The 25,778-nt window shown below is 46.5% G+C and overlaps 1 protein-coding gene across 1 annotated transcript in view; it reads right to left on the bottom strand.

The window, feature by feature from the left end:
• Nucleotides 1–25,778, bottom strand: part of LOC136472428 (glucose-6-phosphate isomerase, cytosolic-like) — a 52,700-nt gene that overhangs the window by 2,036 nt on the left and 24,886 nt on the right. The window lies entirely within an intron of this gene.

Here is a 25,778-nt window from a genome sequence, read left to right as displayed (position 1 = left end):
TTGGTTTAGGTGTTTTATTAGCCTTTAATTTTAATAGAGATGAGTTTTTATGTGTATTTTTCTGGGTGCATAATGGTTGGAGGCTCTCAGCAGGGGACGTTTTACTGGGGAGACCTAGTATAGTTTTAATTGGTCAATTATAATAGAGATATTGCTTTTTTTTTTTGCAGTCGGCGGCACATGGTGGCGAGCCTTGCTCCCAGTTCATTGCATATGCTTTGGCCCACAAGGGCAAGGCAACGGTCGACGTCGCCTACAACCCAGAGGACCTGCCCTCGGCGTATAGCAACGAGTCCGTCCACAGCCGCCTCAATGGATACACATCGATGGCAAGGATGATCCATGGCCCAAAGTACGATCCGAGCGCCCATGACCTTGATGGAGAAGTGTTCATGAGGACGGGAGGAGGCAAGAAGCATGGTCAGTTTTAGATTGGCGATAGCACAATCGACACGGCCAATACTCCCACTCTCTCCCAGATTCGAGCACGGAGCATGAGTTCCAACCCAGCGATACGCCCATGGTCAGACTCTACACGGTTCCAGATGAACGTACTCCAGATTATTTCTATTTTATTCATCGTTCACTGATTTTTACATGCTTTTGCATTGCATTGTAACATTAGGATAAAATATTGTAGGCTCAGCTAGAACAAGAAACGAGGCACCGGGAGGAGCTAGAGGCGAAGATGGAGGCAGAGCGGCAGAGGATGGAGGTAAAGTGGCAGAGGATGGAGGCAGAGCGACTGTAGATGTTTGAATATATGAAGGATGTTTACGCTATAATCGGTCAACCTCTGCTACCGATGCCAATCTCTCCTCCTCAACCTGCTCCTAATATTGTTTAAGGCACTATGAGTCACTTCACAGCCTTATAATCACTGTTTCTAGTTTATACAGAATCAATCTTTTCTCCTTTGTGATATACATATGTTTATAGTTTCTAATTTCTAGTTTATTTCTAGTTTGTAGTTAACCTTGTAATCACTGTTTCGTTCTCACTCACTGTAACTTAGCTACTTTTAGTTTCCGTAGAATTAATCACTTTTTCTAGTTGCTAGTTTATTTCTAATACTTGAATGTTTCGTTCTCAATCACTTATAATGATTTATCTCTTGTCCTTTGTGCAGAATCAATCTATGGCATCGAATGAGCCTTATGACCGACAGTGGTCACTGAAACAAACCCAATTTCCGCGAAGGGAAAACCACAGAGTTGAAGTGTAATAAGACCGTGGTAGATCATATTACCCAAATTCCAGTCGAATATCACATCTATACAACGATATTATCAGAGTACAAATAGTGCGAAATTATATAATTTATTACATCGCCGCATTGGCGGAATCAAAAGTAGCATTCATTCAGAACAGCTTGAAGATAAGATCGCCAAACTCGAGCGTAGGCACGAACCCCTCAACCGTCAAACTTCTCGGAGCTATACTCCTCAGCAGAACCTGTATGCCAAAATTTATCAGTACGATTTGTACTGGCCACTCCCAACCCTATGAGCATTGCTTTGTGGAAATTGGATGCAAGTTGGATATAGTCAAAAGGAACCTATATGGCTGGGGTTTCCTATGTTATTTTAGCATATCAAGTATATAACAGTATAGTCAAGTTTTAACAACATTCCCACACATATTCCACCCATTCCCATTCTAGAGCCAGGTTTCGATCCCGGGGATCGACATACCACCATCTCCACACCATCACCATACCATACCATACCATACCATCGCTCAATCGATAGGCCAACTCCCTCTTGGCACTGTCTCAAGGCCCGTAGCCCCTGGCTACGACTGAACACTCTCTCACGGGGGAAGAAGAGGACTCATCTCGCTATCTAGTTTAAGCGAAACCCAGGAAAGGTCCATAGCCGACAAGTCGGCACATATATCAATCGATCAACCATACACTCTGCAGAGGTTTTACATAACCACAAGATCCGCCTTCCTCGCTGACCATCGTCAACTAGGCTGATTCCGACCGCTTGCTAGCCTAGGATAATGTCACTCTACCATTCAGCCCCGATACACCCCAAGTCTAGTATGGGGTGGCTGAAACTGTGAGTCATGAGCCGGGTCCACAAGGTCTCCACAAAGCCTCGGAAAGGTGTGGGGGAAATCCTCCGCGCCCCGTACCTCCTTACACTGTCCGCTATCAACCTAGCAGTAGTGGCAATATCCTACCAAGTAGTCCGGTCGTCCCGCACCATATAGGGCGAGTGGTACGTAAGGCTTCCCGATGAATCTGAGTACTAGTAAGTCCTTAGGGGTGACCAAGCCAGAATGTCTCCATCAGGGTTTCCATTTACCGTGCCACCATAGCACCTCCATCCCGGGCTCCTCCCGTCATAGGTTCACACCCAGGTCCACCTCGTATACCATTTACCCACTACAGGTATCCATTTCCAGGGGTGCCCAGGTAGCACCCCATGGCAAGACTTGCCCTAGGCTCGTCGTATACTCCAACTTGGTCGACACAACCCTCACCCTCCACACACCCAAGTCACACACGCGGCACTCTCCCCATAGTCCAGATAACACCAGTTTCCACCACGCATGTAGTATAAGCGTTGTAGAAGTATAAGTAATGAAATATATAGCAGTAAGCGTGTGTCTAGCCTAATAGCAGGGTATGCAGGGGTAAGGTTGCGTCAAGGTAAAGGCCTTCAAGTAAGCATACTACCATGCAATTCCTATCATAATATGACTGTAGCAGTAAAGTAAAGCAATAGCAGTTCTATATTAGCCATGCGTAATAAGTACTACGAGGTTGGGTGGGATGTGGCACCTTCGGCGTAGTCGTCTTCGTACTCCTCACGGTACTCATGATCCTCGTCCGTCCGGTTCTCCTCCGAGTCTGCAAACGATCGTATTATAGTCACGTTAGCGACGTCTATAGAGCAGTACAAAGAAGCAATGAAAATTCAAAAGAGCCAAATACACTCAAACATGGGTTCATTGCGTAGAGCTTGATTTTAGATGAATTTTGGTCCTAGTTTCATATTTTTCTGAGGTCGTATGATTTAGTTATGAATTTCCGAAGTTTAAATCATTTCTGAAAATGGAAAAAGGCTGAATTAATCCTAGGCTGACACGTGTCATGCTATGGTTGGTCCACGTGGCTTGCTGATGTCAGCATCATGGTTCCGAGCTGACAGGTGGGGTCCAGCTGACGTCAGCATGACGTCAGCATGACGTCATCAACGTCATCCACACCGACAGGTGGGCCAAAGGCTATTGGGTCACTGACAGGTGGGTCCGGTCAAAGTCAACGTCGGTCAACGGCGAGTCAACGGTCAACGGTCAACAGTCAACAGTCAGGGTCACTGACATGTGGGGGCCTGGGCTGCTGATGTCAGCAGCTGATGTCAGCGTGACGTCAGCATGACGTCTCCTCGGCTGTGCTGGCTTCTGACATGTGGGTCCCACGTGACGTCATCATGACGTCAGCATCTGACGTGTGGGTCCAGAGTGTCCGTGTCACTGACATGTGGGGCTAGGTCAACGGTCAATGTTGACCAGTCAACGGTCAATATGGCCGGGTCTCAAACGGGCTTCGGGTTGGGCCGGTCTAGGCCGGGCCGGGCCGGGCCAGACACGTGGCATGCTGTGACGCAGCCACGTCATGGCCATGGGCCTCCACTGGGCCATTGTCCACGGCTCACGGTCCATGGTGGACAGATGCGCCGGTCTACGGTGAACCGCGTCTTCTTTCGGTGAGCCACGTCCACCCCTCTCTTCTCTGTCTGTGGTTCACGTGCACCGGGTTCATGCACGGGTGGCTAGCGAGGGGGGGTGTCCCCCTGTTTCTCCCGCAGCGGTGCTCCTGCCGGCGGCGAGCTCGCTGGTGAGCCTCCGTGGCGGTATTGGTGTCTAATTGGGGAGGGGAAAGGCTTCCCTAGGCTACGGCGACTGCGACGGTGGGGTCTAGGTGGCGGCCGGGGCTCACCGAGGCGCTGGCCACGGCGAATGGCGGCTCAAGCTCCACCGGCATGCGGGAATGGCGCGGTGCTGCGGCATAGGCTGATTCTGTGGTGCGCGTGGATGACACAACGCTCCAACGGGCATGTTGGGCATGTCGAGGGGTCCTCCAGGGCCTCCGGTGGCTTTGGCCACGGCGGCGGCCTCTCGAGCACGACGGCGGCATCGATGAGGCGGCTATGACCCTGGAGAAGTGTCGCGGTGGGGGTGTGTAAGTTTCTACGGATTCGTGGGGCCACGGCGAGGACGTTCAGGCTCAAAGACGGGGCTCGGATTCTCATGTGGCCGGTATGGGCTTCCCGACGGCCACGGCGGTCATGAAGACGACGGCGAGGCGCACGGGTGAACCACGGGGCTCCAACGGGGTGATCACGGTGCGGTCACAGACATGTGCGTGGGTGCAAGTGTTCCCACAGACCAGAGATGGCCCTGGCCTTCGCGCTCCCAGGGTGGAGCGCCATGGCCGACGAGATGAGGTTCGGCGGCGGCGAGCAAAGAGAGACCGGAAGGGGGCTCACCGTGGGTGTTGTGGAAGAGGGGATAGCGGTGTAGTGAAGCGTTGCAGCCATGTAGCTCTGGAAGCCGTGCAGTGCAGCGTTGCCCGCGTCAGTGACGACAACGCTGGGGTCGTCTTCGTCTCCGACGACCTCCTCCTCCGCGGTGGCTTCGGCGTTTTCTCCCCTTCCCCTTTCTTCCCCTTCTCCCGCTTCTCTCTTAGTTTGGATGCGCTGTGGACGGCCACCAGGTGGCGGCGGGCGACGGGATGAGCGCTAGGGCTCTGGGGCTGGGGCTTTTATAGCCGAGCTCGGCCATGGAGCTTGGTGACCGGCGGATGGAGGCTGAGAGGTGATCGGAGGTGCACGCTTGCATCCAACGGCGCGCGCGTGGTTGCGTGGGCGCAGCGCAAAGGAGACAGGGGCATGCCCCAGGCGTGACCCCCTGGCCCGCCCCCTACCAGTGCTGTCGGCGTTTGGTTGTGCGGTGGTTGAGCACGGCATGGGGAAGAAGAACAGTAGGGCTGACATGCGGGGTCTAGCGGGCAGCGGCTGCAAGCGGAGGCGGGGAGACGCGCGGGCGTGGGCGACGTGCGGCTGACACATGGGGTCAAGTGGCAGCGGCAGCTGGCGAAGGCAGCAGGGCGCGCGGGCGATGCGCTGGGCCGCGAGCTAGGCTGTTGCGCGCGAGTTGGGGCCGGCCTGCTACTACGCGTGCGTGGGCCAGCGGAGAGGAGATGTGAAGGGCTGGGCCGGTTGGGCTGGTTGGCGCAGGCCGAGCCTGCGAGGCCTTCTTCTTCTTTTCTTCTTTCTTTTTTTCATTTCTTCTCCGTTGTTTGATTTCAAATTTGGTTTAGTATTTGGATTCAAAACTGAGGTAACTTATTCGTTGGAGTTTAGGGAATTTTGTTTAATAATAACTTTATGGTTTATTAGTTTAATGGATTTGTTAAGCATAACATAAAGCAAATGGAAGTCCAAATCACAACTTGAATTAACAATGTATGTAACACTTTATTTGTTAGAAATTAAATAACATAATCAACAAATGGCATGCCATGCTTATGTGTTGTCTTGGTTGGGTCAGACCTAATGCATCTCTTAGGTTGGGTTTCTATACATGACACTCATCATCACATGGGAGTTTTTAAGAAAAATTTTGTAGTTGTGATTTTTGGTGTGTGGATTTTTGGGTTGTTACAGTCCTACCTCCTTAACAGAATCTCATCCCCAAGATTAAAGCGTAACGTACTCTTCGAAGAGGTAAGGATATCATAGCCGGAGGTCAGACTCTTTCTCCCATGTTGCTTCTCTCTCAGTGTGATTGCTCCATTGGATCTTGCACATAGGAATAGTCTTGCTATGGGTCTCTTTGGTATCTCTGCCCAGAATTCTGATAGGATGTTCTTTATACTCAAGTGTATCTTGAATGTCAAGTGTATCAGTTGGAACTACTTCATCGGGTACTCTCAAACACTTGCGTAGCTGTGAGACATGGAATACGGGATGTACACCCATCAATTCCTCGGGTAGCTCAAGTTCGTAGGCGAGCTTTCCAATCCTCTTGCAAATCTTGTATGGGCCAACAAATCTAGGGGCAAGCTTCCCTTTCACATGGAATCTAACAGTTCCACGTAGCGGGGATACCTTGAGATAGACAAAATCTCCCACATTGAACTCAAGTTCTCTTCTCCTTTTGTCAACATAGCTCTTGTATCGACTTTGAGCAATTCTCAAATTCTCCTTCACTTACGCAACTCCTTCTTCTGCATCTTGAATCTTAGCGGAGTCAAAGAACGATCTTTCTCCCGGTTGGGACCACATCAAAGGTGTCTTACAAGGTCTACCATACAGAGCTTCAAATGGCAACATCTTGATACTAGCTTGGTAGCTGTTGTTGTAAGAGAACTCTGCATAAGGTAGGCATTTCTCCCAATCAGAGCCATAGTTCAGTATACTAGCACGAAGCATGTCCTCTAAGATCTGATTTACTCGTTCTGTCTATCCATCTGTCTATGGGTGGTAAGCGGTACTGAAATCAAGTTTAGTTCCAATGGACTTGTGCAGAGCTTCCCAGAATCAGGACACAAATTGAGGACCACGATCAGATACAATACTAGAGGGAGCTCCATGCAGTCTAAGAATATGCTCAATATATAGATCTGCTAATTTTTCGGCATTGGTCTTGGTCTTTACTGGTACAAAGTGAGCAATCTTGGTCAAGCGATCAACAATCACCCAGATGGAATCATTGCCTTTCTGTGAACGGGGCAATCCAACTATGAAATCCATGGATATGCTCTCCCACTTCCACTCAGGAATGTTAAGAGGCTTTAGGAAACCTGTAGGTCATTGATGTTCAGCCTTGACTCTATTACAGGTGTCACATCATGCCACATGTCCTGCAATGTCTGTCTTCATGCCTTTCCACCAAAAGCGTTTCTTCAAATCTTGATACATTTTTGAACCTCCAGGGTGGATACAGTACATAGAATCGTGAGCTTCTGATAGAATTTCCTCTCGTAGCACTGGGTCAGATGGAACACAGATTCTGTTCTTAAACCAGATGGTTCCTTGTTCATCTTCATGGTGGTTGGTCTTATAGCCTAGTTTCATCAGACCACGGAGATATTCGATTTCTTCATAATCTTTCTGAGCTTGATGGATGCGTTCTGTGAGATCATACTGTATGCGGAGCTCATTCAACAAGCCGTGTGGTAGTATCTCAAGTTGGAAATCATCAATCTCTTCCTTGAGCTTAGGTGGTACGGATTCAGTGATCAAAGTGTGACAGTAGCTCTTGCGACTGAGAGCATCTGCGACTACATTAGCTTTTCCCGGATGATAGTGAATTTCCAGGTCATAGTCCTTGATCAACTCTAGCCATCGGCGTTGCCTCATATTCAGATCTTCTTGAGTGAAAAAGTACTTCAAGCTCTTGTGATCAGTGTAGATATCACACTTGTTGCCTATCAAGTAGTGCCTCCAGATTTTTAAGGCATGCACAACTGCTGCTAACTCAAGATCATGAGTAGGGTAACGGTTCTTGTGTTTTTTCAACTGTCGAGAAGCATAAGCTATCACTCTTCCATCTTGCATCAATACACAACCAAGTCCTTGACGGGATGCATCACAATAGACCACGAAATCTTTGCTGATAGCAGGCAATGCTAACATTGGAGTTATGGTAAGCTTCTGTTTCAATTTCTAGAAGCTTTGTTCGCACTCGGGCGTCCATTCAAACTCCTTGGTCTTCTTCAGAAGGTTGGTCATTGGACGAGCTATCTTGGAAAAGTTCTCAATGAATCGGCGATAATATCCAGCCAATCCCAAGAAACTTCTAACTTCTATCACATTACGGGGTTGATCCCATTCTTTCATGGCCTCAACCTTAGCTGGGTCAACTGCAACACCTTCAGCTGATAGTACATGGCCTAGGAAGGCAACTTCCTGTAACCAAAACTCACATTTGCTAAACTTTGCGTAGAGCTGATATTGGGCTAGTTTCTCGAGCACCATTCTCAGATGATGTTCATGTTCTTCAGTGGTGGATGAATAGACAAGGATGTCATCAATGAATACCACCAAGAACTTATCCAGCTCATCCATAAAAACCTTATTCATCATGTTCATGAAGTATGCGGGAGCATTCGTGAGTCCAAAGGACACCACAGTGAACTCAAACTGCCCATACCTAGTCACAAAAGCTGTCTTTGAAATATCACTTTCTCGAATCTTCATCTGATGATAGTTAGATCTGAGATCAATCTTGGAGAAATACTTGGCACCTCGAAGCTGATCAAGCAGATCATCAATTCTTGGCAGGGGGTACTTGTTCTTGATGGTGACTGCGTTTAAGTTCCGGTAATCAATGCACATTCTCATTGAACCATCCTTCTTCTTGACAAACAGAACAGGGGATCCCCAGGGTGAAGCACTGGGTCTAATATATCCCTTCGAGATGAGCTCATCAAGCTATTTCTTGAGCTCAGCCAGTTCATCAAATGACATGCGATTGGGTCTCTTGGCAATGGGTCCCGTTCCTGGCAACAGATCAATGATGAACTCTACATCACGGTCTGGTGGCATACCCAGTAATTCTTCAGGGAATACATCGGGATAGTCTCTGACTACTGGCACATCATGAACTGTCTTCTCCTCTTTTTGTGATTCTGAACTTGCTTTAAGGGCACATAGGATAGAGGTGGACTTTCCAGACTGGGGCTCACATCTAATGACTTGGCCTGATGGGTGGGTCACTTGGACGTATCTAGGTGAACATGATATGATACCTTGGTGAATGGTTAACCAATCCATACCTAGGATGACATCTAGGCTAGTGGAAGGTAAAAGGGTTAGGTCGGCTTTAAAGACAAGACCCTCAATGGTAAGACTCACTCCCTTACAGATGTGGGTGCATTTTAGGTCTCCTAACGGTGAACTGGTGATGATAGGCTTTTCACGTGGGGTTACAGGCAGGTCATGCTCTCGTGCAAACTTGGATGATATGTATGAACAAGTTGCTCCAGAGTCAAATAGAACTAATGCAGTGTTGCCATTAACTAAAACATACCATACACCACGTCAGGGGCAGCTTGTGCTTCCTCGGCGTCCAGATGGTTGAGACGTCCACGAGTAGCAGATCCCTTGAGCTGAGACTTCTAAGCAGCTGAGTTCTGAGGGCATTCAACGGCCTTGTGACCTGGTTGGCCACAAGCAAAGTAGGTGAAAGGCGTACCGCCCGTAGGGGTTGGCGCGGGTGCCTTCCAGTTCCAGTGCCTGGTGCGGAGCGGTTCTGTGCTGGGCGTTCATTCGCTGAGTGAGGACAATTGAAACGGTCCTGAGCATAATGGTCCCGGGTGTAACGATCCTGAGCAGGGTGGGAGTATTTGGCAGTGTAGCCTCCACTACCCCTACTCGATCCAGGGTTGTCATCCCTGTTGTGGCGAGAGCGTTCCCTGGATGGTGCATCTCTGTGGAACCTCTTGCGATCACGACCACGGAGAGACTCCTCAGGCTTACGCTTCCTCTCCCTGTACTCTTCTCCAGCTTCAGCACGGTCCTTCTCAATCTGGATGCAGCGATCCACCAGAGCACGCAATGTGTTACTCTCAATACCGCCAAACTTCAGCTTGATGTGCGGGTTAAGTCCCTTGCGATAATAGTACAGCTTCTCCTTCTCAGAGTTCACAACATAGGGAGGTGCATAGCGAAGAAGATTGGTAAAACGAGTAGTGTACTCGGTCACCCTGTCCTTTCCCATCTTGATGTTGCGGAACTCCTCAGCTTTGGCCTCCATGACACCCTTGGGAATGTGATACTCAGTGAATGCTTCGGCGAACTCATCCCACGAGATGTTGGTAGGGTCCTCATGGGAATCACTAAAACTGTCCCACCAGGTGTGTGCTGCACCTGTGAGCTGGTGTGTGGCAGCTCCAACACACTCATCATCGGTGAAAGTAGTGAGATCAAGCTTCTTCTCCATCTCCTTGAGCCAGTCATCGGCTACAAGTGGGTCAGGGTCGGTGCCATCATAGGTAGGTGGCCTTAGCTTCAGGAATCCCTCCAGCTTCCTTTGGAAGTCATTCTGCTGACCTCCCTGGCGACGGTTTGCTCCTTCCACAAGAGCTGCAAGAAGCTAGGTCTACTATGCCATCACTTCTACCAGGTTTGGTGGTGGTTGTGGAGGAATGTTCTCCTCAGGCAACGGAGTATTCTCCAGGTGGAAGGGTATCCCTCCACGTCCATGGCCACGGCCACAGCCACAGTTGTTGCCACCATGTCCCCCATTTGGTTCAACTGGGTCAGGGGTGGGCGCACGTCCACGGTTCATTAGGCGATTGGATCAGCGGTTCGGCATCTGCAACACGGATCATAGAGAATCTTTAGTGCTTGTGCCATGAGTGCTTATAGTTTGATATGATTTTGACGATTTAAAGAAAAACATTTATACTATCCAACACTCATTACAAAGAAGCAATAAGATCCATAAGATGCAATAAGATCCAAAACATTCATTACATGGGTTTTATTACATAGCATCATCTCTAGTAGATACACTTGAAGACGTGCGAGAATCGTACTATGCATAAAGTCTCATAATACATCTCATAAGGGGTACATCATGGGGTACAACTTACGGAAGCTACTGACATGACTCATGACCACGCGGGGTCATCTACTCTAACTCGTACACCCCTGGGATACGACTGTTCTCGATCTCGATCTCCTCATCAGACTTGTGAAGTCAGGATACGTACTTCAAGGCCTCGGCAAGCTCCTCAGTAGGCTTGGCTCCAGGTAGGGTAGGGCAGGCATCTAGGTTGAGGTGAGTCAGGGCTAACTCAAACTCCTCTATCCTAGGCTTTGTCTTGCTGCGAATCTCCTTGGGTAGCTGATCCCACATACCCTTCATCTCCCTGAGGCGCTTCCTATCTGACTTCTACCAGGCCTATCGAGTCCTCTCACATTTGTCCTGTAGGTACTCGTTCTGCCTGAGTGCCTCGATCAGGTGACCCTAGTTGCGAACAGCTTCTTTCTGAACTCTTCTAGATTTTGAGTCATGGTCTTGTTTTGAGACTGGATCTTCAACATGTCAATCCCCTTGGATCTCTCTCTGTCTCCTCTGTGGTTGAACTCAGCCTTCTTGTCGTCCAACTCTCTCTGCAACTCCAAGACCTTACTGTCGAGGTAGCAGTTCCTGTTGCCTAGGTCAGCGGCTTTGTCCTGTAAGTCATCGACCTCGGCTCTATGGATTTCTTCATGGCGGTTGAGCTCGTCCTGCAGCTTGGCAACTGTCTCAAGTAGACTAGCTCGCTCATGTGCTCTCTATGAGTCTCGCTCCTGGTACTCCCACTGGAGGGCCTGGTCCTAACGTCTCCTCTTCTCCAGCTGGGTCACGTACCTGTCCTGCTCCAGCAGGTGGATAGCTGAGACACGTAGGCATCTGTCCTCCTCGGCAAGGATAACTCTGCCAGCTGCGAAACTCTGCTCACTAGGGGTAAGGCTGAGGTCGAGGGCCTGGGGAAGTAGATGGAACTCTGTCGTCTTCGGGTGTTCATAGTGGTCCCTCATCACTCTGCGAAGTGCCTTGTGCGAGATAGCTCGCAGTCCCTCCTCGACGGTGTCCTCTATAGTCAACTCGATGGAAGCTAGGACAGAAGGTAAGGTAGTGCTAGCTAGGAACTCGACTGAGGTGACAATCGGTCCTTCGATTCCTCCTTCCAGAGCTAGCTTCCCGGTGCAGGTGACCTTGACAAGCTCGTTGGGGACACCTAACGTGATGAGAACTCAGCAGAGGGTCTGTGCAAAACCCCCGAGCTCACGTAGGTCGAAGGTAAGCTTGGCGTGGTCCAGAGGTAGTGGTCCTAGAGGCGGCCAGTCGACGTTCGTTGCCATCTGCATGTTTTAAGGAACATGTGTTAGCAGGTCCATAATAGATAAGCCTTGCAGAAAAGTAAATGCAGGGTCGGTATATAACCGAAAGAAGGGTTGTTCACGTCCTATTCTTTCGTCCATTTCTAAGGGTTTCGTCCTAAGGTCAAGTATGGCTCTGATACCAACTGAAACAACCCCAATTTCCACGAAGGGAAAACCACATAGTTGAAGTGTAATAAGACTGTGGTAGATCATATTACCCAAATTCTAGTCGAATATCACATCCATACAACGATATTATCAGAGTACAAATAGTGCGGAATTATATAATTTATTACATCGCCGCATTGGTGGAATCAAAAGTAGCATTCATTCACAACAGCTTGAAGATAAGATCGCCAAACTCGAGCGTAGGCATGAACCCCTCAACCGTCAAACTCCTCGGAGCTATACTCCTCAGTAGAACCTGTATGCCAAAATTTATCAGTATGATTTGTACTGGCCACTCCCAACCCTATGAGCATTGCTTTGTGGAAATTGGATGCAAGTTGGATATAGTCAAAAGGAACCTATATGGCTAGGGTTTCCTATGTTATTTTAGCATATCAAGTATATAACAGTATAGTCAAGTTTAACACCATTCCCACACATATTCCACCCATTCCCATTCTAGAGCCAGGTTTCGATCCCAGGGATCGACATACCACCATCTCCACACCATCACCATACCATACCATACCATACCATTCCATACCATCGCTCAGTCGATAGGACAACTCCCTCTCGGCATTGTCTCAAGGCCCGTAGCCCCTGGCTCCGACCGAACACTCTCTCACGGGGGAAGAAGAGAAGGACTCATCTCGCTATCTAGTTTAAGCGAAACCCAGGAAAGGTCCATAGCCAACAAGTCGGCACATGTATCGATCAATCAACCATACACTCTGCAGAGGTTTTACATAACCACAAGATCCACCTTCCTCGCTGACCGTCGTCAACTAGGCTGATTCCGACCGCTTGCTAGCCTAGGATAATGCCACTCTACCATTCAGCCCTGGTACACCCCAAGTCTAGTCTGGGGTGGCTGAAACTGTGAGTCATGAGCTGGGTCCACAAGGTCTCCATGAAGTCTCGGAAGGGTGTGGGGGAAATCCTCCGCGCCCCGTACCTCCTTACACTATCCGCTATCAACCTAGCAGTAGTGGCAATATCCTACCAAGTAGTCTGGCCGTCCCACACCATATAGGGCGAGTGGTACGTAAGGCTTCTCGGTGAATCTGAGTACTAGTAAGTCCTTAGGGGTGACCAAGCCAGAATGTCTCCATCAGGGTTTCCATTTACCGTGCCACCACAGCACCTCCATCCCGAGCTCCTCCCATCACAGGTTCACACACAGGACAACCTCGTATACCATTTACCCACCACAGGTATCCATTTCCAGGGGTGCCTAGGTAGCACCCCATGGCAAGACTTGCCCTAGACTCGTCGTATACTCCAACTTGGTCGACACAACCCTCACCCTCCACACACCCAAGTCACACACGTAGCACTCTCTCCATAGTCCAGATAACACCAGTTTCCACCACGCATGTAGTATAAGCATTGTAGAAGTATAAGTAATGAAATATATAGCAGTAAGCGTGTGTCTAGCCTAATAGCAGGGTATGTAGGGGTAAGGTTGCATCAAGGTAAAGGCCTTCAAGTAAGCATACTACCATGCAATTCCTATCATAATATGACTGTAGCAGTAAAGTAAAGCAATAGCAGTTCTATATTAGCCATGCGTAATAGGTACTACGAGGTTGGGTGGGATGTGGCACCTTCGGTGTAGTCGTCTCCATACTCCTCACTGTACTCACGATCCTCGTCCATCCGGTTCTCCTCCGAGTCTGCAAACGATCGCATTATAGTCGCATTAGCGACGTCTATAGAGCAGCACAAAGAAGCAATGAAAATTCAAAAGAGCCAAATGCACTCAAACATGGGTTCATTGCGTAGAGCTTGATTTTAGATGAATTTTGGTCCTGGTTTCATATTTTTCTGAGGTCGTATGATTTAGTTATGAATTTCCGAAGTTTAAATCATTTCTGAAAATGGAAAAAGGCTGAATTAATCCTGGGCTGACACGTGTCATGCTGTGGTTGGTCCACGTGGCTTGCTGACGTCAGCATCACGGTTCTGAGCTGACAGGTGGGGGGTCCAGCTGATGTCAGCATGACGTCATCAACGTCATCCACACCGACAGGTGGGGCCAAAGGCTATTGGGTCACTGACAGGTGGGTCCGGTCAAAGTCAACGTCGGTCAATGGCGAGTCAACAGTCAATGGTCAATAGTCAACAGTCAGGGTCACTGACATGTGGGGGCCTGGGCTGCTGACGTCAGCAGCTGATGTCAGCGTGACGTCAGCACGACGTCACCTCGGCTGTGCTGGCTTCTGACATGTGGGTCCCACGTGACGTCATCATGACGTCAGCATCTGACGTGTGGGTCTAGAGTGTCCGTGTCACTGACATGTGGGGCTAGGTCAACGATCAACGTTGACCAGTCAACGGTCAATACGGCCAGGTCTCAAACAGGCTTTGGGTTGGGCCGGTCTGGGCCAGGCCGGGCCGGACACGTGGCATGCTGTGACGCAGCCACGTCACGGCCATGGGCCTCCACAGGGCCATGGTCCACGGCTCATGGTCCACGGTGGACAGATGCGCCGGTCTACGGTGGACCGCGTCTTCTTTCGGTGAGCCGCGTCCACCCCTCTCTTCTCTGTCTGTGGTTCACGTGCACCGGGTTCATGCACGGGTGGCCAGCGAGGGGGGTGTCCCCCCTATTTCTCCCGCGGCGGTGCTCCTGTCGGTGGCGAGCTCGCTGGTGAGCCTCCGTGGCGGTGTTGGTGTCCAATTGGGGAGGGGAAAGGCTTCCCCAGGCTACGGCGACTGTGATGGTGGGGTCTAGGTGGCGGCCGGGGCTCACCGAGGCGCTGGCCACGGTGAACGGTGGCTCAAGCTCCACCAGCGTGAGGGAATGGCACGGTGCTACGGCATAGGCCGATTCTGTGGTGCGTGTGGGCGACACAACGCTCCAACGGGCATGTTGGGCATGTCGAGGGGTCCTCCAGGGCCTTCGGTGGCTTTGGCCATGGCGGCGGCCTCCCGAGCACGACGGCGGCGTCGATGAGGCGGCTATGACCCCAAAGAAGTGTCGCGGTGGGGGCGTGTAAGTTTCTACGGGTTCGTGGGGCCACGACGAGGACGTTCAGGCTCAAAGGCGGGGCTCGGATTCTCATGTGGTTGGTAGGGGCTTCCCGGCGGCCACGACGGTCATGAAGACGACGGCGAGGCGCACGGGTGAACCACGGGGCTCCAACGGGGTGATCACGGTGCGGTCACGGATGTGTGCGTGGGTGCAAGTGTTCCCATGGACCGGAGATGGCCCTGGCCTTCACGCTCCTAGGGTGGAGCGCCATGGCCGACGAGATGAGGTTCAGCGGTGGCGGGCAAAGAGAGACCGGAAGGGGGCTCACCGTGGGTGTTGTGGAAGAGGGGATAGCGGTGCAGTGAAGCATTGTAGCTATGTAGCTCCGGAAGCCGTGCAGTGCAGCGTTGCCTGCGTCAATGATGACAACGTCGGCGTCGTCTTCGGCTCTGATGACCTCCTCCTCCACGGTGGCTTCGGCATTTTCTCCCCTTCCCCTTTCTTCCCCTTCTCCCCCTTCTCTCTTGGTTTGGATGCGCTGTGGACGGCCACCAGGTGGCGGCGGGCGACGAGACGAGCGCTAGGGCTCTGGGGCTGGGGCTTTTATAGCCGAGCTCGGCCATGGAGCTCGGTGATCGGTGGATGGAGGCCGAGAGGTGATCGGAGGTGCACGCTTGCATCCAACGGTGCGCGCGTGGTTGCGTGGGCGCGGCGCAAAGGAGACAGGGGCATGCCCCGGGCGTGACCCCCTGGCCCACCCCCTGCCAGTGCTGTCGGTGTTTAGTCGCGCGGTGGTTGAGCATGGCGTGGGGAAGAAGAACAGTAGGGCTGACATGCGGGGTCCAGCGGGTAGTGGCTGCAAGCGGAGGCGGGGAGACGCGCGGGCATGGGCGACGTGCGGCTGACACATGGGGTCAAGTGGCAGCGGTAGCTGGCAAAGGCAGCAGGGCGCGCGGGCGACGCGCTGGGCCACGAGCTGGGCTGTTGCGCGCGAGTTGGGGCCGGCCTGCTACTACGCGCGCGTGGGCCAGCGGAGAGGAGATGTGAAGGGCTGGGCCGGTTGGGCTGGTTGGCGCAGGCCGAACCTGCGAGGCCTTCTTCTTCTTTTCTTCTTTCTTTTTTTCATTTCTTCTCCGTTGTTTGATTTCAAATTTGGTTTAGTATTTGGATTCAAAACTGAGGTAACTTATTCGTTGGAGTTTAGGGAATTTTGTTTAATAATAACTTTATGGTTTATTACTTTAATGGATTTGTTAAGCATAACATAAAGCAAATGGAAGTCCAAATCACAACTTGAATTAACAATGTATGTAACACTTTATTTGTTAGAAATTAAATAACATAATCAACAAATGGCATGCCATGCTTATGTGTTGTCTTGGTTGGGTCAGACCTAATGCATCTCTTAGGTTGGGTTTCTATACATGACACTCATCATCACATGGGAGTTTTTAAGAAAAATTTTGTAGTTGTGATTTTTGGTGTGTGGATTTTTGGGTTGTTATAGTCACAGTGCTCACCATGGTCATAGTTTATTTGCATTCCTGATGAGCCTAGAGAGCGACTGGGAACTATGTACTTGTGATTCTAAAGTTTATTTGCATTTGTGATTGTGAAGTTCATTTGCATCTATGATGTGGTCGATATATCTATATGAACTGCCTATGATGCATATTGTGAACTATCTGTGATGGATGTGATGTTTATTTTAATGTGGTACGTGGCTGTGACCGAACCAAATAAACTGATTGTTCTTGACCTTTTTATTATAATGCCTTGCAACCCTTAATTTATTGGCCTCAATATTTTCAAGAGCGAGCGGCCGATGACAACTTAAGTCCTCCAAATCATCCATCATAAGGTTTTTATAGACTTCAGCTATCAAATTATTTTGCAATGTAACACGTCATGATCTAGTCTGAATCTCCCAAGGAAGAACTGCATTATGCCCATATACTAACTCATAAGGTGATGATTTAATCAATCCATGGCAAGCTATCCTATATGCCCACAATGCTTTATTAAGTGTCAGGTACCACTTCCTTGGTTGCTCTTTAATTTTCTTCTTAATGAATGTAATAAAAATTTAATTGGATGCCTCTGCCTGGCCATTAGCTTGAGCATAATAAGGAGAAGAATTTAGTAATTTAATCCCCATACTGGCAACAAAATCTCTGAATTCTTCTGATGTGAACATTGTCCCTTGATCAGTAGTAATGGTTTGAGAAATTCCAAAACGATAAACAATATGCACCTTGACAAAATCAACCATATTCTTTGAAGTTACTGCTTTCATAGGAATCACCTCAACTCACTTGGTAAAATAATCTGTTGCTACCAATAGAAACTAGTGCCCTCTACTTGAAGGTGGAAAAATCTGGCCAATTAAATCAATTCCCCAGCCTCGAAATGGCCATGGCTTAATTATTGGGTTCATAGCTGATGCAGGCGATTTCTGAACATTACCAAAACGCTGACAATCCTGACACCCCTTGTAATATTCAAAATAATCTTCTAATATTGTTGACCAGAAATATCTAGACCTGCGAATAACCCATTTCATTTTATAAGCCGATTGATGAGCTTCCGCATATTCCTTCATGTACTTCTCCCATCAATACTCTTGTTTCTTCTTGACTTAAACATTTAAGCAAAAATCCATCGACTGTTTTGTAATACAACTGATCATCTAACAAACCATACTTAGTCGATTTATATCTTAATTTTCTAGTAACCTTCTATGATGGATTCTTGAGGTAGTTGGCTATTTTAACTCTCCAATCATTAGCCAAGGTCTCACTACTTAAGATTTCTTGGAACACTCGATAGCCTGATGCATTCTGAGCTAACCGATTGGCCTCTTGATTCTGTGCTCTTGGAATATGCTGAAGAGAAGTAAGGGGAAACTCCTCAAATAACTTTCGACATTCATCATGGTATCCTTTTAGAATATCATCTTTACATTCATACAGGTCGATCAACTGATTAATAACTAGCTATGAATCTCCAAATATTTCAATTGGCTCGGCCTTTACTTCCTGAAGAAGTTGAAGTCCCTTAAGAATAGCTTCATATTCTGCTTGATTATTGGTGGTCATTGGTTTGATTTGAAAGGCAAACTCAAAGCTTGCCCCTTGAGGTGAAATAATAACAATACCAATGTCACCACCTTGCTTACGCGATGATCCATCAAAGAACAATGTCCAAGGCATAGGTTCCACATAGCCGATGCTTGGTTTATGGTGTTGAGTAATACAATCGGCCATCACTTGCCCTTTGACTGCTTTAGCCGATTCATAACTCAAGTTAAATTTTGATAATGCAAGAATCCACTTTCTCATTCTCTCATTTAATATTGGCATTGACAACATGTGTTTGATCACATCGGCTTTAGACACAACTGTACACTCAGCTGATAATAAATAATGTCGCAATTTAGTGCAGGAGAAATATTAGCATAAGCATAACTTTTCAATAGGAGAATATCTTGTTTCTGGATCCAAAAGTCTTTTACTTAAATAGAAAACAACACATTCGTTTCCTTCAAACTCTTGCATCAAGGCCGATCCAATCGTTAGGCTATCGACCGACACGTACAATATAAAAGGCTTACCTTGCTGAGGAGGAACCAGCACAGGTGGAGATTTCATATACTCTTTTATCTCCTCAAACACTTTTTGTTGTACGTCACCCCATTTAAATTTTTGATCATTTTTCAACTTCAACAAAAAAGAAAATGACAGAACCCTTTCTGACATATTTGAAATAAACCTTCTAATAAAATTAATCTTACCAAGCTGAGATTGTAATTCTGTTTTATTAGTTGGAGGTACTGCCTCATCAATTGCTTTCATACTTTTTTGACCAATCTCAATTCCTCTCTCGTGGACTATAAAACCCAAAAATTGTCCAGCTAACACTCCAAAGACACACTTATTAGGATTCATCTTTAAACCATGCTTTCTTGTGCACTCCAAAGTTTCCTGCAGATCAGCTAGATGTTCTTTGTACCATTTGGATTTCACCACCACATCATCAATATAGATTTCAACAATCCTGCCGATCAACTTATGAAAAATATAATTCATTGCCCTCTGATAAGTTGCACCAATATTCTTCAATCCAAAAGTCATCACAACCCATTTAAATAAGCCAATTACGTCAGGGCACCTAAAGGTTGTTTTTACTATGTCTTCTTTAGCCATAAAAATTTGATTATAACCTATATTACCATCCATAAAACTAATTATCTTGTACCCGACTGCTGCATCTATCAACATATCGGCTATTGGCATCGGATAACCATCCATCGGTGTAGCCTTGTTCAAATCTCTGAAATCAATATACACAGGAACTACACTGGATATCCACTCTGCTTATCGGCAAGGTTGGATAAATTTTGCTTCTAGTAGTCTTTCAATCTCCTTCTTAATATCATTAAGAACATTTGGATTAAATCTCCTTGGAGCTTGTTTAAATGGCCGATATCCAGGTTTGATTGGCAACTGATGTTTAACAATTGATCGATCTAAGCCAGGCATTTCATAATATTCCCAAGCAAAACAATTTTTAAATTCCTTTAACAAATCTATCAATTCTTGTTTATACTCAGGATCCAATTTAGCACTTACATACGTCGGCCTAGGCCTATGTCCAGGACCAATATCTATTTCTTCTAACTCATTGGCCGATGTAAAGCTATGTCCTAGTTTACCATCTGTACCATCTATTAGATTATCCATTAAAACAAACTTTTAGAGCCAACTGCTCGAATTGGCTGTTGGCCTTCATCATTGATTCTAATGAAGCCTCCTTCCCATCGCTTGCCAGAAAACACTCAAAATCTTCTAATTCCCAATACATTGGATCAGTTGTTGGTATACTTATAGAATCATCAGCATGAACTAGCTCAACATTGTCTCCATGCCACTGAATCAAGCATTGATGCATAGTCGATGATACACAACAATTGGCATGAATCTAATCATGACCAAGGAGTAAACTATATGAACCCTTTCTATCAATAACAAAGAATGTAGTGAGCAAAGTCTTGCTTCCAATTGTTAATTCAACATTTATTGTCCCCTGGTCTTGGACGCATTACCTCCAAAATTCTTAAGCATCATGTCAGTCTCAATCAGATCTTTTGGCCCTTTACCAACCTTGCAAAAAGTAGTATAAGGCATCAGTTAACAGAGGCACCTCCATCAACCAATATTTTACTCATCGGCTTCCCATCGACAAAACCTTTCACATATAAAGCCTTCAAATGCCGATGCTTAACTGGTTTATCAAATATAGCTTGTTGTATCAATATCAACTGGACTGCCATCTCTTCATACTCTAATTCATCAAAATCTGAATAGACTTCTTAATCTGCTGGAGCTTTAAATTCAGATGGTAAAAGAAAATCCATTTGAATATTAGCCAATGGTTTACCATTATCGACTGCTTGTTTAACATGCCATACTTGTGGTTTACCAGATTTCTGAGCCTGTTCTAATTCTCTGCTCCTTAGACGTTGTACTCTTCTCTTCTAACATCTTGTTAAACCTCCTAAACACCACTGTCCTTCCTACCAAATATATTCTTCATCATCTTCTTCTTCATAATCGGCCCAGTTCTGATCAACAACTCGCTTTCCAAGCCGATCATGAATGCTTCTATTTTTTAAGCGCCGATCCACATCATTTTGTTGATATTCAATTCGATCATGGATAGATTGGCAGTTGACTTGAGATTGCCTAAATTACTAATATTGTTCGCTACATTCTGGGCAATTATTTATAGTAGGCAATCTCAAACCTTCATTCCAACAATATCTGAAGAAAAGGCAATTCCACTGTGACTCAGCTTGTTCTCTTTCATATCTCTCTTCTTTTTGTTGACGTTGATATTTCTTCTCTTCTAACCAGCGCTGATAATCTTTCTCATTCTGCCATTGCCATTTATTCAATAGAATTCAAGATGTAACACGTGGTCTCATCGCACCATCTCTCGATGTTTCTCCCTGCTCATATTGGCTCTTTTATTGGTCACGACGCCTTTTAATTTCTCTATATTCATCAGCCGATATTTGCATCTTTGGATCAACTGTTCTAGTTTTTCTTGCCCTAGCTGATGTCAAAACTTTAGTTTTCCCATTGAACAACTTAGCATCAACCATGTTCTAATCCTTTGGGAAAGGATTATTATCAACTCTCATTTTTTGAGCTATATCAAATCTAAGCTTCCCTTGTTGAATAGCCATCTGAATATGCTGCAAAAAATCCTGCAATCATTAGTAGTATGAGAAGTAGTGTTATGGTACTTGCAAAACTTCTTATTCTTCAACTGATTGAGAGGTAATATAACATGATTGGTAGGCAGTTTAATCTGTCCCTTCTCAAGCAAGAAATCAAAAAGTTCGTCTACTTTTGTAACATCAAAATCATAACTTTCTTCAACTTCTTTTTCCCAAGGATTTGAAACCATTACTATCTTTTTACCCCAATTGCATTCAGCTACGGTAATTTCCTCTTCTTCTTCATCATCATCGACTAAATATGTATTACAAGCTTCTGTGATTGCAGCATTCTTCTAGAATCGAGTATCTCTGCGCATATTTTGGAATTGACTATTAAGTGCTGCCACCCATTGAGCCAATTGACCTAAATTGAAAATTCTTGCCCAAGCATCTTTTCTCTCCATGTTGGCAACATTCCTTGAATGGCCAACGCAGCTAGTTGATCATCAGTCAAATTCAATGAAAAGCATAAGTTTCTTGTTTCTTGGAACCTTTGAAGGAACTCAGCACTCAATTCATTAGCTCTTTGCTTTATAGTTGTTAAATATGTGATTTTCTTTCCCCTGTCCTAGTGTAGAAATATGTATAAAATTTCTTTTCAAGATCACTCCAATTGGCAATAGAATAAACCGCTAGTGATGAAAACCAAGTGAAAGTTGGTCCTGACAGGGACAAGGAGAAGAAACGAACTCGATGCGCTTCTTCAACAGAGGCTTCACCCAACTGAGTAAGATATCGACTGACATGTTCTATTGTACTTGTGCTATCTTGACAAGTGAACTTAGCAAATTCTAGAAGCCTGTAGTTCGAAGGAAGGGCCACCAAATCATACCACTCTGGATATGGACGTTTGTATGAAAAGGTCTGCCCTTTTGCTTTTAAACCTAACTGATTTTTCATCATTTTGGTTACTCTAAGCAATAATTCATCAGCATTTGAGTTTGGATTTCTTGGCAATTGCTGACCCATCTACAAATTGAAATTCTGAGTGCCTTGATATCCTAGATTTGGAATCATTTTGAGGGTATTATAATCTGAACCATAATGATATCTTTGTGGAATATCTATCTATCGGGCCCCTTGCTAATTTACTGTTTGAAATCTTTGATTGAAAACATTAGGATCTGTATCTCTATGAATCCTTTAAATCGATTGTCGGTGCGGGACCCACGGGATACCCTACAAGGAAGGGAGAAGATCTAGTGTAACTAGGATTCTTCCTCTGTAATCTTAGTAGTAGTATTATTCTGTAATCCTACTAGGAATTCTCATTGTAAACCGACAAGGATTCTGACCTCCTGACTATATAAAGGAGGGCAGGGATCCTAGGGACAGGCGACTTTGACAACACAACACTTTACAATCAATCCAACGCAAAGGCTAACGCCGACTAGACGTAGGGCTATTACTCGATCAAAGATCGAGGGTCCGAACCAGGATAAATTGACTGTATCTTGCGTTTACCGTCGAGTTCCGCATACGCTGAAGCCCAAACATACTGCCCCGGGAACCCCCATGGTAGGCTATCGGTGGTCAAACCATGGTCGCCGAGGTGGCTGTGAGGGTTACAGAGTTCGTAGCTGCTGATTTGCCAGCTCTCGAGGTGACCGTGGCCAAACAGCAAGAGGCTTGGGGGCTACATCCAAATGGGAGTACTTTTTTCTTCAAAAAGGTACACACCACGCGAAGATCTCATGAAGCGCTACACGGTTTCGCTCAAGAAAGCACTTGGACGACGCTTGTTCCTACTCAACAAGACTTGAAGGAGCAAGACGAGGCTTCCAGAACTCAACCATGAAGTGCTCAGGGGCTTGTCGGTGTGGGACCCATGGGATACCCCGCAAGGAAGGGAGAAGATCTAGTCTAACTAGGATTCTTCCCCTGTAATCTTAGTAATAGTATTATTCTATAATCCTACTAGGAATTCTCATTGTAAACTGACTAGGATTCTGACCTCCTGACTATATAAAGGAGGGTAGGGATCCTAGGGATGGGCGACTTTGACAACACAACACTTTACAATCAATCCAACACAAAGGTTAACGCTGACTAGATGTAGGGCTATTACTCGATCAAAGATCGAGGGTCCAAACCAGGATAAATCGACTGTCTCTTGCATTTACCATCGAGTTCCGCATACGCTGAAGCCCAAACATACTGCCCTGCCAAGTTTCCATTGAACCTTAAGTTCACGCAAGTTCAGAGTTTCTACAACTTGGTGTGCTCCTCATTTGTATCAATCTCACAAAATATAGTAATTCCCCGGTCATCTTTTGGCGACTGATAATGTGATAGCACCATTTCCATGGTGAACTTAGGAACCTACTAGACTTCGTAGCATAATGGAAAAAATAGAACTATAAGGCTAAGCATCAGTCAATTGTTCTTTTTTCCTTAATGGATACATAGGCATTAGTAGGTATATAAGTAGATGAAGTTTTACACTACGCATCATGTCAAAGGCATGCACTAAACACTTACAATTTCTACCTTGATAGTCTAAAACCTTAAGGGTTATTTTCGTGAACGTCGCATATGATATGAGAGTAATGTTTATTTATTCTTATTATTACATGAGCGCTTCCTGATATTTTTTGTTTGTCCGCTTGCAGGTTTTGCTCTATGATTTCACCTATGCTACATGTGGCTTGTAGCCCATTCTCAAGCAAGCTCTTAAGCGACTAGGGTACGCCTGGGACTTCGTGGAAGCGATGGGCCAAAGGACGACAGCTGACATCCAGTATTGTGTGAGATTTAGGCAGAACCAGGCCATTAATAGTCCATTAGTAGGCTACATCTATGGGATGCCATGTCCTCAGCATTGTGAGGCAATGGAGAGTGTTATAGTGTGGGCCTTGCATTACATAGACAATGACCATGATTACACAATTTGAGACATACGCTACTAGCAGTGGAGATAGGCTAGGGTTGCAGTGGGTTTGTAGGATCCATGTGTGAAAGGACCAAGGATGCCACCTATAGGGGGTGAATATGCATTTCTAAAAGTTAACACCTTTAAATGCGGAAATGATTAGTAAAGGGACTCCAAATAAAGAGTAATACCACCCCTCACAAGTTAAACACAGAGTATACAAGGTATAAAGAGTATATATAGAAGCTACAACCCTGCAACACAAAGTTAGAACAGAGAATAAATATTTTCAGCACAGGTAGGAAATACCGGACGTGTCCGGTATACATGATTTCTGCAGAGAAGCCCCAAACTTGCTTCTTTCGATTTCTATCTTCAAACCAAACTGCAGGCACCTACTAGAGATGACAATATACATAGAGAACCTGCACAAGAGCTAGAGCTGCACAAATATCTAATGAAATGCGAATTGAGACACGATATTTGTTTTACCGAAGTTTGGACTCGTTTGAGTCCTACTCTCCATTGAGGGGGCTGCGGGTGACCCAGCGAAGGTTAGCCCTAGAGGGTACCACGAAGGTCACTCTAGCCGGAGTCTTTTCCAACTCATTTTCTTCCTTCCACTAGTTGATTCCAAGATGACGGAATCGACCGTTACAAACTTTCCGAGGCACACCATAATCTCTCGGGTGCTCTTCGGTGATGCCTAACTGTCTAGGACCAAAGAGTCCAAGAGTAACAAATGCAAATCACGAGATTGACAATATGCACAAGTGCTCAAGTGGTGGCTTGCTCTCTTTTTCAATTCTCTCTTAACCCACAGATGGATTTTGTGATTTGGATCACACACTCACTAAGAGAGGGTTTAGGAGAGTTAGCAAGGCTCAAAAACGTGTATTGCAACCAGCTGAATTAGTAGCCTCCAAAGGTGGAGGCTTGGGGGTATTTATAGCCCCCTTGGAAAAACTAGTTGTTTATAGCCATTGCCATATCGGACACATCCGGTATGCATGTATGACTTACACTGCGCCAACGGTAACTAAGTTACAATAACGTTGTGAGTCATCGAAACTCTCAATGAATGCTGGAACTCCTGACTGTCGGAACTCCTGACTCACATCGGAAATTCTGACCCTCAGCACATTTGAAAACTATGGTAACTGAGTTAAAGTATGTGAGGTGTCGGAACTACCGACGCATGCTAGAACTCCTGACCCTCAAGGCATTTGAAAACTAGTCGTTGGCCTCTGGCCATCCATGTCCGGTATGACCAGGACAGTGAACACTCCAAGTCAGTTAAGCGTGAGACGTCAAAACTCTCGACCATTGCCGGAACTCCCGACCGTCAGAACTCCCGACCGTCGGAACTCCTGACTTATGTTGGAACTCCCAACGAACCAACCCAAGTACATCAAGAATTTTATCATAGCTAGGCACATGCCAGACACGTCCGGTATTACCAGACCAACAAAAACAAGTTAGCTCTTTTATCTCTTAAACACTCTAAAACTCACATGGGTTGGCTTGAGCACTTATAAAACATTATCTATCAACATGATGCATCCCTCTTAATAG

This window comes from Miscanthus floridulus, chromosome 8 (genome assembly GCF_019320115.1).
Source record: "Miscanthus floridulus cultivar M001 chromosome 8, ASM1932011v1, whole genome shotgun sequence".
NCBI classification, from domain to species: Eukaryota; Viridiplantae; Streptophyta; class Magnoliopsida; order Poales; family Poaceae; genus Miscanthus; species Miscanthus floridulus.
Note: the sequence above shows the minus strand (reverse complement) of the source record. Positions and strands in the feature narration are given on the sequence as shown.